At 48.9% G+C, this 13019-nt stretch overlaps 1 pseudogene; it reads left to right on the top strand.

Moving 5' to 3' along the window:
• The first annotated feature begins 9039 nt into the window (after positions 1 to 9039).
• Positions 9040 to 9467, top strand: LOC139473668 (uncharacterized; annotated as a pseudogene).
• Positions 9468 to 13019: the final 3552 nt, after the last annotated feature.

Genomic DNA, 13019 nt, shown 5'->3' with positions numbered 1-13019 from the left:
GAAAGAATACAGCCTCTGCCTCTGACTATAGGCTTATGCAGAGGTGTAGATTCTAGTTTTTTCTTCATTTTTAGGGGCCGAGTGTTTTGGGTATAATAAAGCATTTTTATATGGTATAAAAGCATTTTTTACAACACCATATGTAGCCAAACCCCAATAAGCAGTTTTGTTCAAAGTGACCGAAAACTAGTAAACTTGACATGTTTATAATCACAACTGCTTGAGGAAGGTACTTTTCAATCACTTAGATTGTAAATGATGGACATAAATCGTAGAACGTTTGATGTAACCTGACGAACAGGTCCCCATACAGCATCTTGCACGATCAATGGCAATTGCAAATGACACAATATATCTGAAACACTTACACAGGTATAGCAAACATCATGTTTGTTACAAGCAGGTGTGAACGTTTTCTTGTAGGGTAACCACTTGACAGGCAATGTACAGCCATTGACGAAATGGTTGCGATCACAGATCCCGGCCCGGTGCTGTCTCCGTCTCCACCAAAAGGCAGTTGTATCCCCTGTCAACAGTAGCACACAGGCCAGAGCACACCACGTGTACAGCAGACGCATCTGTAAACGTGCAAAAAAGTAAGTAATGTCTTGAGGCAGAAATTACTCCACGAATATTGTCAACACTGAAATGAATATCTCTTAACTCTGAACTGTAGGCTATTAGACAACAGTGTCTTTTTCAGGAGTTGTCAAACTGTTGCGTCAAATATTCATATTACAATAGAAATTTTCTACTTTTATCTGTCCATATCTGCTGGAACATGTTTCGAAGTTCCTGGAGTGTCTGTGGAACACATGGTTGACTTCGAAGGCGCCGATCCATCTCATCCCACATGTGCTCGATTGGTGAGAGATCAGGGGAGTGAGCCGGCCAGGGGATGACATTCACGTTGTTTTGTTGAAGAGAATCCTGAACAAGTCGAGCAATATGAGGCCGGGCGTTGTCATGTTGAAAAGTAATGCCTGGACCATGACGACGCAAAAACGATAGAACAACAGGGCCGATGATCTCGTCGCGGTAACGCTGTCCGTTGAGATTTCCCTCTACCACTATCAAACGGGTCCTCTGTCTTGCTGTAATCCAATCCGATACCATAACGCTGCCGCCCCCGAACCGATCTTCGTCCATGACACAATGATTGACGTAACGTTCCCCTCGACGTCGGTACACTCGAATCCCTCCATCGCTGTGGCCGTGGTGAAAACGAGACTTGCCAGTGAATACAACTTACCCACTGCATGGCCGTCCAGCGTAGACGCTATCTGCACCACTGTAGACGTGTTTGACAGTGGTTTCCTGTCAAAATTGGACGTCTGGCGGGTCTTCTGGCGACAATCCCTGCACATCTGAGGCGGCGACGTACGGTTTGTGAAGATATTCGTGGAAGGCCAGGGATGCTTCTTGCAGTCACTGTTGCTGGCTGGAATCGATTTCGTAAGTGTGTTGTTCGAATCCAGTCGTCTTGTCGATTATCTCTGACTGCAATCGTCTGTTGCCAACGTTGCCATAAACACCAAATGGTAGTAGTGCAGTACTACAGGACCGCTCCTGGCTTCTGATTGGTCGAGAGGGTCACGTGACCTCTGATGACGTCACTTCCGATTTCGGTTTGGTCACGTGACTGCGCATGCGCGCAGGGCATGATGGGTCCTGCGTGCGCTTCCAAGGTGGCGGCACATCTGTTTCCGGTGGCGTGCGCATTCAAGATGGCGTCACATCCGTTTCCGGTGGCGTGCGCGCCTCCAAGAGGGCTGCTCATCCGTTTCCGATGGCGTGCGCCTCTAAGAGGGCGTCGCAACCGTTTCCGGGGGTGCGCGCCTCAAAGAGAGCGGCGCATCCGTTTCCGGTGGCGTGCGCACCTCCAAGAGGACGTCTCATCCGTTTCCGGCGGAGGAGGAGGGGAGGGAAGGGAAAAAAACCAGAGAAGCGGTCATAAAAGGTGAACAAGATCGACAGTGTTGTTCTAAATGTAGAAAAGGCGGTGGTGGTGGAGGGAGGAGGATTGAGGAGGGAGGAGGATTGAGGAGAGAGGAGGAAGGAGGGAGGGAGGAGGAGGTGGGTTCATTGTTTGGGTTTGAGGGTCGTCAAAGCAAAGGATGAAAGCGTTCTTTCGGGAGGGATGGGTGGCCCTGAAAAGAGCCGTTTTGAGGAAGATCACTTCTTCACATACACATACACGCAGTGGTGCAAAGGCACGGGTGGCTTGACACCTTTCTCCTGACAGGACACTTACTTGTGTGGCATAGACGGCGTAGGTGTCCTTCAGGACAGTGTTGCAATAGATGCACTGGAAAGTGCAATCCCGTGCCCTTGTAGCGATGGCAATGCTGGTGATGTTACAATCTCAGTAGAAACTAGCTCAAAATCCCAGTTTTCTGAGTTCTTCTCCATGTTGCTGCTGCTGCTGATGATGATTTTTAAAATAAATTTTACAAGTGACACTGATCCACTCGAATGTTTGTTCTCTTGTTTTATAGGAGAGACACTGATACCCTGCTTCCTGGTTGGTTCGTCAGGCAGCAACTCCGATTGGTTCGTTCCTATGCCTGACTTTCACCTCAGTTTTCCAAACTGGACCGACCCCTGTGTTTCTTTTCCATAGGAAATGGATTTTACCATGGCTGAGAAAGCACAACCCCGGTTCGACCAATCAGGGCTCAGCATGGCCCGAGCGCGGCCTCTGATTGGCCGAAAACCCAGGCTTCTGATTGGTCAGATTTCGATCAGTTTATTTTTTCTTGGGTAGTCTTGATATATACTAGCCACATAAAGAAACTGTGCACGGAGAAAACATATATATAAGGGCACACCGTCCATATATGAAATATAGGTTTGAACACAGCAATTATTGGAGACATTCAAACGCTCATGCACGAGCCATGCGATATGACGTCATTGATGGGGGCCTATGGACGTCCAATGTGTTACTGCACGTGCATCCTGTGCAGCTGTATACAGCATGTGCAACTCAAAATTCGCTGTCACTTTGGAAAGCATGATCTGTGGTCATTCAAAAATTCAAAACTTCTCAGGCGCATACACAAGCATATCACAAGCAAATCATGCCAAGATTGACAGCTATACAGCGTCATGAAGCCATTGGAATGATCCGAGCGGGAATGAGGCAACAACAGGTGGCAACACATTTCCAATGCCATCGTAACACGATATCGGCACTGGTGAGGCGTTATCAGAACACAAATGACGTTGCCGACCGACCACGTTCAGGACGTCCCCGAGTAACGACGCCAAGACAGGACAGATCGATTCGAGTTACACATCTCCGACACAGGTTCCAAACGGCAGTAACGACGTCCCAGACAATTCCTGGACTGCGCCGTATCCATCCCAACACAGTCAGGAATCGTTTACGTCAGTACGGGATTCGACCACGACGCCCTGCCATACGTCCCATCCTGACCGTCTAAGATGGTGTCGAAATCATGTTCGCCAACCTCGAATATGGTGGAGAAATGTTGTCTTTACAGATGAATGGAGGTTCAACATTTCCCACAGTGACGGGCGCCAACGTGTCTACCGGCGTTTGGGAGAACGTTATGCACGCAACTGTATTGTGGAGAGGAATCGTTTTGGAGGTGGCTCTGTGATGATTTGGGGTGGGATAACAGCACGGCACCGAACCCCTTTGGTGGTTGTTCAGGGTAACCTCACCAGTGTTGGTCTACAGAGATCAGATTCTGAGGCCTGTGGTCATTCCTTTCCTGCAACGTCATGGCCTGGGATTGACATTTCAACAGGACAACGCTCGTCCTCACACGGCTAGGTCGCAATGGATTTCCTTCACCATAACAATGTCATGTTACTGCTATGGCCTGCAAATTCCCCAGATCTCTCCCCAATACAGCATGTGTGGGATGAAATGGAGCGCCGTCTGCGCCGTCTTCCACATCCTCCAGATAACGTCCGTGACTTGGCACAGGATTTGAGGAGGATATGGCAGGCCATTCCTCAGGCCTTCCATGCCCATTTGGTGGACTCCATGCGTCTCCCATGCACTGCTGTGATTCACGCACAGGGTGGTCATACCCGTTATTGACTTTGTGACTTTGACCCCCTACTCCATTTTGATCTTCTGACGTCATCGTAACAGATGTTGTTCAGGTCCCGTTTTCTTATGGTCCGATCATTCAGCTGCTACAGCGTCTGCATCATTTTGTTCTTGCTGTGTTGTATTTCAATCCAGAATATATTTTCTCCGTGCACAGTTTCTTTATGTGGCTAGTATATTTTAGGTAGACGGTCGTCTGAATGCTAAAGGTGGACCGTCGTGGGTGGGCATGAACGTGATGTGGGAATGCCTACGTGATGTATGTTGTGGCACCCCATGCAAATCGTGATGTCATGTGTGTGTGTCTTCAAACAGACGACGTTGATCCATAGGATTGTGATGCCATGCCTACGTGATGTACGTCATGTTGCCAGGCACACTTGGTGTTCAGTCCATCTTATAGTACAGACGTACATCAGACACGCATCGTTATCATGACGAGCAACCAAAGTATGCCCTATCATTTGGAGAGGAAAGATACCACACGCTCCAGGCGGTTAAGAACTGCTAACCATACCTATCATTTGACTTTCAACCCAGACTACTTGGACACCGTACCACCGGACTGCGTGCCCATGGAACTGCCTGCTTTATTTGACAGAGTGATCGATGACTTTTATCAACAGATGTCAGGCCAGAAGGGAGACCGCATTGGTCTAGGTATCGATCATCCCGCTTTGAACACCCCCATAGGGAATCCGTTTCGTCGCTTTGAAGATCTCCGTGGGCTAGATATTTTGCATGACGTGGAAAAAGTTCAACAGTCCAACAAAGCCCTAAACATCGATGCCACCATGGTTGTGACTTTAGTACATGTAGCAGATGCCGACAGGCTAGGATCGGGCAGTGGTGGCCACCATCTGAAAAACGTGATTGGACTTGGGGTATTGTACGGATCAAGAACGAAGATCAACCCTTTTTGGCACGGGCCCTGGTGGTGGCACAGCATTATGCCCAGAAGCCCCACCCTTTGACCCCAGAATGGGAAACCGAGCGAAAGAGACTGGCGAGAACGGATCGCGTCAACGTTCAAGGCATACGGGCACGGGACTTAATTCGACGCCTCGGCCTGCCTGAGGGTCCCTGTCAGGGCCTCGACGACCTAGCACGCTTGGGACGCCCCTTGGCCCACCTGAATTGTCAACTGAAAGTCTACAGTCAAGAGGTGGACCAGAGACTGATGTACAAGTGTGATGAGGCTCCTTCCAACGCCACCATGCTGCATTTATACCATCATGATCAGCACTACGATGTCATCACTTCCATGCCAGCTTTTTATGCGTCTAACCATTACGGCGAACGCTGCGACCAACGTGATAACCATCCCAAACTTCATCCCTGCACCAAGCAATACCACTGACACCACTGCCTCTACTCTAGCTATTGTGGACCCAAGGAAGCGCACGGGATCCCTTGCTTGACATGTCAACGCTGGTTCCCAAATCAACAGTGTTTACACTCAACATCTCCAGTCACCGTCAGAGGGAAAATCCAGCGCCTGTCAATCGATTCAAAGGTGCCCGACCTGTTTTCAGCTGGTCCACGTCTTGGAGACCCCCATGGTTCACCACGAGTGCTCAGATGAAGAACATCACTGCTTGGTGTGAAGTGAACCCATGACCCCAGGCCATCGTTGTTAAATGACACCCCTCCATGAAGAAAACGAGGATGAGGAGGAAGAGGAAGGGGAGGAAGAGGAAGAAGGGGAAGAGGAACAACATCACATACGAGACAACATCCAATACGTCTTCTATGATTTTGAATGGATGCGAGACACGGGGGAACACAATGTGTGCGTGGTGCAGTTAGGATGTGGACGATGCATCAGTGAAGTGAGCAACAACTTGTGTTAACACTGTCCATGGAGAGAAGAAGGGTATGGTCCCAGCCGTGAGATCATGTTTCAAGGCCCAACCATGCGACATGATGTGTGTGTGTGGTTGACCAAGCTGGCTGAAAAACCCATGAAGAAGAAGAACCAAGAGGAAAAGGAGGGCAGCACACGCAAGGGGACAACAGCACACCTTGGGAAAAGAAAACGGGATGGAACCCCCTCAAGAAAGCACTCTTCAAAACACCGACGACATTCATCACCCCAGCAGGAGGAGACGGAAAAGGTGGAGGGGGAAGATGTCAAGACAAAGAAGACAAAGAACAAGAACACCACCACCACCTTGGCAGTCCAGAAGGAGGACCGCATTTATGTGATGGCACATAATGTACGATCCTATGATTTACACTTGATCCTGAAGGGTCTGTCCCCCCTCCTGGTGAAACTCCCCACCAAGATTCGAAATGCTCAACAAATTTTGCAGGTGACCCTTCGGACGGTTGTGTTTCGAAGACAACTTAAATTTCATACCCTACCCACTGAAAGCATTTCCAAAGAACTTTGGGCTGAAAGAACTGAAGAAAGGGTATTTTCCGCACTTTGTCAATACCGAAGCCAAACAGACCTACAGAGGTCCCTATCCACCAGGTGTCATGTACGATCCCGATGGCATGTGTCCCGTCAGAACGCACAGTCTTCCCCCAGTGGCATACCCAAAAGGTGCAAGAAGGAGCCTTGTTTGACTTGCAAGGAGAAATTTTAACCTACTACCAGAGCGATGTGGACGTTTTGAGTCGAGGATGCGCTGACTTCCGACAGAACGCCATCAACTCGGTTGGCATGGATCCCTTTGTAGAAGTGATGACAGCCGCTGCGTTCACCATGAAATCCTTCCGAAAACACGACCTGAAACCCAATACCATTGCCATTCTTCCGCCTCAAAGCTACCAACCCAAGAGAAACTATTCCCAAGCCTGAATGCACTGGCTCAATTATCCAATGGGAACGGACCCCCATCTGCACCTCCAGCACGCCAGGTGAAAAAGAGTTCACGTGTGGAGAGGGCCAACATCGGCACATCCAGCAACAGCCACCATCTACGAATTCCTGGGCTGTTTCTGGCATGGGTGCCAGGCATGTCACAAGACTGAGCGTGGAGAACCTCATCCCGTCCTGGGCACGTCGTTGGGAGCCCGTTATACTGACACCCGCTACCGCCTGAGTCTCTTGAGTCAACACCCTGAGGTGAAACGGATCATCACCCTGTGCACGAGTTTACAAAAATTCAACAGGGCTCCGCTCTGCGTGCTTTCTTGCAGGGACCCCACTGTATCCACGCCCCTGTACCGCTCAACCCTCGCGATGCCTTCTATGGAGGACGCACCAATGCCACGCGATTATCCTATGAAGCCCATGAAGGTGAAACCATCAAGTACATCGATATTTGTTCCCTTTATCCTTACATTTGTAAGACCGGAGCATTTCCCACGGGACACCAAGCCCTTCTCCATCAACCCCCTGTGGACACGTTGTTTGAACTGAAAGGACTGATCCAATGCTGTGTCCCACCACCAAAACGACTCTACCATCCGCTACTGCCTTACAGATTAGGTGGAAAACTGCTCTGTCCTTTGTGCCGCACGTGTGCCGATACCCAGTCAGACCCCCCCCTGCAAGCACACGGACGAAGAGAGGTCATGGGTGGGTACGTATGCCACCGTAGAACTCCAGGAAGCCGTGAAGAAGTATGACTACCAGGTGCTTCAGATCTACGACGTTTGGCATTTTGACACATTTGCACAGCATGACCCCGACACCCAGCAAGTAGGACTCTTTGACACTTATAACGATCGACATTTTAAGGAGAAGCTCGAAGCCAGCGGATACCCCGAGGGATGTACAGATCACGACTATTACATCCAGGAGATCTACGACAAAGAAGGCATTGGGTTGGACAAGGACCACATTGTAAAACAAACAGGACGTCGCACGATTGCCAAGATGCAACTGAATTCGCTCTGGGGCAAGTTTGGACAACGGTTAGACTACAGTCAGAACATCTATATGAACGATTCTGTACAGTACTTTACCTTGTGGAGGGATGAACGCAATACCATCGAGGATGTTACCGTTGTCAACGAACACATGGTGGAAGTGACCTATACCCAGAAGAAAGAATTCCATTCATCGACCCCACGACGGGAATCCAGAGCTGGGCCATTCGTTGGGTGAGTTTACAGATGAACTGGATGGAAACACCATCAAGACGTTTGTGTCAGGAGGTCCCAAAAACTATGGCTATGAGTTAATGAGACCCGATGGAACGCGTACAACCTGCAAAGTGTGAGGGTTCACTTTGAATTACAGAAACCAACAACATCTCAACTTTGACACCATGAAAGGTCTGATACTCTGACAACGGCCTGGGAAAGAGGGGGAGAAAATGAGTTTGGATTACCCTCATCACATCATTCGTAATGGACCTCGGCATGAAAACGCTCTTGTGACCCGACCCATGCGAAAAGACTATCGTACTGTGTACGACAAGCGACGTCTCATCTATGACGAAACCACAGGGCTGCCTGTAGACACGCTCCCCTTTGGGTACAGAGACGACTAGATCCTTTTTCTTTTTTTTTCATCACAATGGATCGAAACTGAATCGACATGGACACCTACAGAAAAAACGGATCGAAATCTGACCAATCAGAAGCCTGGGTTGTCGACCAATCAGAGACCGCGCTCGGACCATGGTGGGCTCTGATTGGTCTAACCGGGGGTTGTACTTTCTCTCTCACGCTACAAGCCTAACCCTATGGAAAAGAAACACAAGGGTCGGTCCAGTTTTGAAAACCTAGGTGAAAGTCAGACACCGGAACGGACCAATCAGAAAGCAGGGCATCAGTGCCTTTTAATACGACCAACGCTCTCCGGTCATCACTTTTCACTGAACTTACCAAACAACAACATCGTCCCTCTGACTGATGTTCCCCACGTTGTGTTGGTTGTTGGCGTTTTATCTGGAAGAAACACTTGTTTGGAGAGAGTACCATCAAGTGTTGACACACATCCGTGAAGACTTAGAAAGGAACAACGAACAGAAAATCCGGACAACATCATGTCGAAACGGTTGAATGCCAAGACACGGAGCAACATGAGTGGTAAAGGAAGCAGTGGAGGTGAGAACGGTGACATGACTGCTGAACTGTGGGGTGAAGTGTACGACATGTTGTGTGCAAAGATAAAGGCCGACGACGCGTACGCCAAGATACGTTCAAAAATGAGGAAACTGACTGAACCCAAGAAAGTAGCACCGATGGAGACGATAAAGAAGACCCAGAAGAAAAAAACCAGCAAACCAGCAGCAGCAGCAGCATCAACAACAACAACCAATACAGCAGCTGTTGTCACCACAGCAGCAACAACACCCACCACCACCACCACCCTCACAACAGCGCCAGTCACCACCACAGCAACAGCAGCAACAGACACCGAAACGAAAGGGACATCCTTTTTGAAACCTGCAACACCTGCAACACCTGCAAAAAGACGATCACGGAAGAAATTGTCTCTGAAGATCTCTCATCAAGAACAACTCTAAGTACCATGCTATTCTTTGTCTCAGTCATTCTTCATGTGATGATGATGTTGATGATGATGATGAATATGACTATTCATATGATTCTTTTCTTGTTGGATTGACAGGATTGACAGGACCCCTGATGTCAGTTAAGCGCAGTCCGTGCTAGAACAGTGGTGGGAACAAACCCCTCGGGAGCCAACCTATTCACCAAATGCACCTGTGATGATGACGACCGGTGACAGCGATGATCATGAAGCGCTCAAGCTGGCAACTCTCCCACCCTGCTTGATGCTTCTTGGTTACCAGCATCACCGGAAGATGTTCATGTCTTCTCCTCAGGTATGCCCGTGGTCTGCAACGATGATGATGATGACAACGTTGACCAGGATCCTTATGGAGAAGCTTAACTCACTCCCCTACAACGTGAATGTAGTGCCTGCCGACACAACAACATGTTAAGATACATAAGCTGCAACAGTGGCGAAGTGATGTGTCATGTCTGTTTCAGGGAGACCATAGACTGCATTTGTTTTACTGATGGACCTCTCACATGTTTGGGACCTGTTTGAGACAGTATGATGGAGGACCACATCTTATGGTGACCTCATCTTCACTCGAAGAGCTTTGCAACATGAATGTAGTGCCTGCCGACACAACAACATGTTAAGACACATAAGCTGCAACAGTGGTCAAGTGATGTGTCATGTCTGTTTCAGGGAGGCCATAGACTGTACTTGTTTAACTGATGGACCTCTCACATGTTTGATGGAGGACCACATCTTATGGGCTTGAAGATAGAAGAGCTTGAAGATGGAAGAGGAAACGTTTACGCGTTGTTGTTGTAGGGACATGCAAAGCACTCCCTCCTCCATTGTCTTTTCGTATTTCCAATGTATCTGGTTGTTGTTCATTATTAAACAGTGATTGATTGAACTGACTCTTTGTGTCTTGATTGATCTCAACTCCAATAGAGTGGCGAACCGAGGGTAGAGGTTGAGTTGAGATGTCGTCTACGTTGTCTGTCTGTCTGTCTGTGCGTCTGTCATGTCAGTGCACATGCTCGTTGTAAAAGTTAGAAAAAAGTAAAGAATAAAAAATAGATAAAAGGCCATGCTTGAAAGATCAGCTGCCTGGTGTCAGTCATTCCAGTACACACCACCTCTACCACAGTGTGTCATGTCATGTGTCACGCCGTGTGTCAGTCAGCCCAAACACAGAATGACGTCACGTGATGAGGTGGATGAGGGTGATGAGATCATGACCTTCCGTTGAAGGGGGAGGTAGGAGAGTTTCATAAAAGCAGGCGAACCCCCAGACCTTCCTCAGTGAGGTCACTGTCATCATGGAGCAAAGACGGTCTATGAATGCCATGTCATCCTCCCGAGATGTCCCCGATACCGAGTGGGTGTCTGAAAAGGCGAGAGAAGAAGCGAGAAATCGCACACTCTTTATGGACGACACACTCTTTATGGACGACACATGGCGACTCAGTGACATTCTGGAGGGACCTTTTCCTTCTTACACCTTGTGTCATCCTTCTCATGCTAACTATGATTCTTTTCAAGAACGTCTAAGATCTTTTCAAACGTGGTCTAAACAGATGACCCAGATCCCTTATGACATGGCCATGGCTGGCTATTTCTATCCAGGACAAGGTGACTGTGTGACCTGTTATTGCTGCGGTTTGACACTCTGCCAATGGGAAGCCACAGACAAACCCTGGAAAGAACATCTGAAGCACGCCAAAGTCCCCCGCGAATACTTGTGTGTGTTTTGTCCTGATGGAGAAGTGAACGAAAAATACAGACGTTTGGTGTCCCAAGAAGCACGGAAGAGAAGAGTCGAGTGTCTTGTTCACCCCAAGTGACGCCCCTAATCCTGTGACTTTTGTTTTGTTGTATTGGTTCATGTGAGCGGGGTATTAAAAAATAAAAATAAAAAAGTTGAACAAACAGTAGTGTCATGTTGTCTGTAGGATGAAGAAAAAACAAAACCGGATCGAAATGCACCATCAGATAAAAACCGGATCGAAATCTGACCAATCAGAGGGTTGGGTTTTGGCCAATCAGAGACCGCGCTCGGACCATGCTGGACTCTGAATGGTCGAACCGGGGTTGTGCTTTCTCTCCCATGGTCAAATCCATTTCCTATGGAAAAGAAACACAGGGGTCGGTCCGTTTTGGAAAACCGAGGTGCAGACCAGGCACCGGAACGAACCAATCGGGGGCACTGCCTGGGGAACCAATCAGGAAGCAGGGTGTCAGTGCCTCTCCTATAAAAAAAACAAGAGCAAACACACACACACACACACACACACACACACACACACAGTGCATTCTATGAAATCAACCATGCCACCTCGATACAACTGCATGAAGTGCCAGACCAACAGTAAAAAGAAAATGGGACAGAAGCTCCTCAAGAAAACACTCTTCAAAGCGCCGATGACACCTTCAGTCCGAGGATAAGATGGTGGTAGAGGATGAAGAAAATAGATCATCTGAGCAAAGTGACTAACGAATTGGGGCATGCTGCTCCACTGTTTTTTCCAGTTTCCCATCGTTTCCAGTTTTTCCAGTGTCCCAGTGTCCCAGTGTTCCTACCGTTTTCTGACGTTTCCAGTTTCTGGTTTGTTTTCCAACGGCCCTTTCCAGGGCCACCCATCTCTCCCGAAAGAACGCTTTCATCCTTTGCTTTGACGACCCTCAAACCCGAACAATGAACCCACCTCCTCTTCCCTCCCTCCCTCCCTCCTCCTCCTTCGTCCTCCCTCCTCCCTCCACCACCACCGCCTTTTCTATATTTAGAACAACACTGTCGATCTTGTTCACCTTTTACGACCGCTTCTCTGTTTTTTTTCCCTTCCCTACTCCTCCGCTGGAAACGGATGCGACGTCCTCTTGGAGGTGCACACGCCACCGGAAACGGATTCGCCGCCCTCTTGGAGGCGCGCACCACCGGAAACGGATGCGACGCCCTCTTGGAGGCGCACTCCACCGGAAACGGATGTGCAGCCCTCTTGGAGGTGCGCACGCCACCGGAAACGGATGCGACACCATCTTGGATGCGCACGCCACCGGAAACGGATGTGCCGCCACCTTGGAAGCGCACGCAGGACCCATCATGTCCTGCGCGCATGCGCAGTCACGTGACCAAACCGAAACCGAAACCGTCATCAGAGGTCACGTGGCCCTCTCGACCAATCAGAAGCCAGGAGCGGTCCTGTAGTACTGCACCCAACTACTAATGGTGTTTCTGTGGACGTTAAATTGTCTTGCAACATCACGTTGACTCGATCCTGCTTCCAGTATACCAATGGCTCGTAGTCGCTCATTTTAGGACAGGCGTGGCATTTCGTAATGTTGAATAATTGCGTAATGTTGTTGTTTTTCTGAGTTGTTGTTGTCAGCACGATGCTAAACAATGCATATGGAGTCACGTTAACGCACATGTTTTTATACCCATTCTTGGGTAGTGAAATGCAATGGGCTTGCATAAAAGTCAACTTTTGCATG

The sequence above is a fragment of the Haliotis cracherodii genome, unplaced genomic scaffold (assembly GCF_022045235.1).
Source record: "Haliotis cracherodii isolate W230 unplaced genomic scaffold, xgHalCrac1.p SCAF_3, whole genome shotgun sequence".
NCBI classification, from domain to species: Eukaryota; Metazoa; Mollusca; class Gastropoda; order Lepetellida; family Haliotidae; genus Haliotis; species Haliotis cracherodii.
The sequence above is the reverse complement of the archived record's forward strand: the minus strand, read 5'-3'. Positions and strand labels throughout refer to the sequence as shown.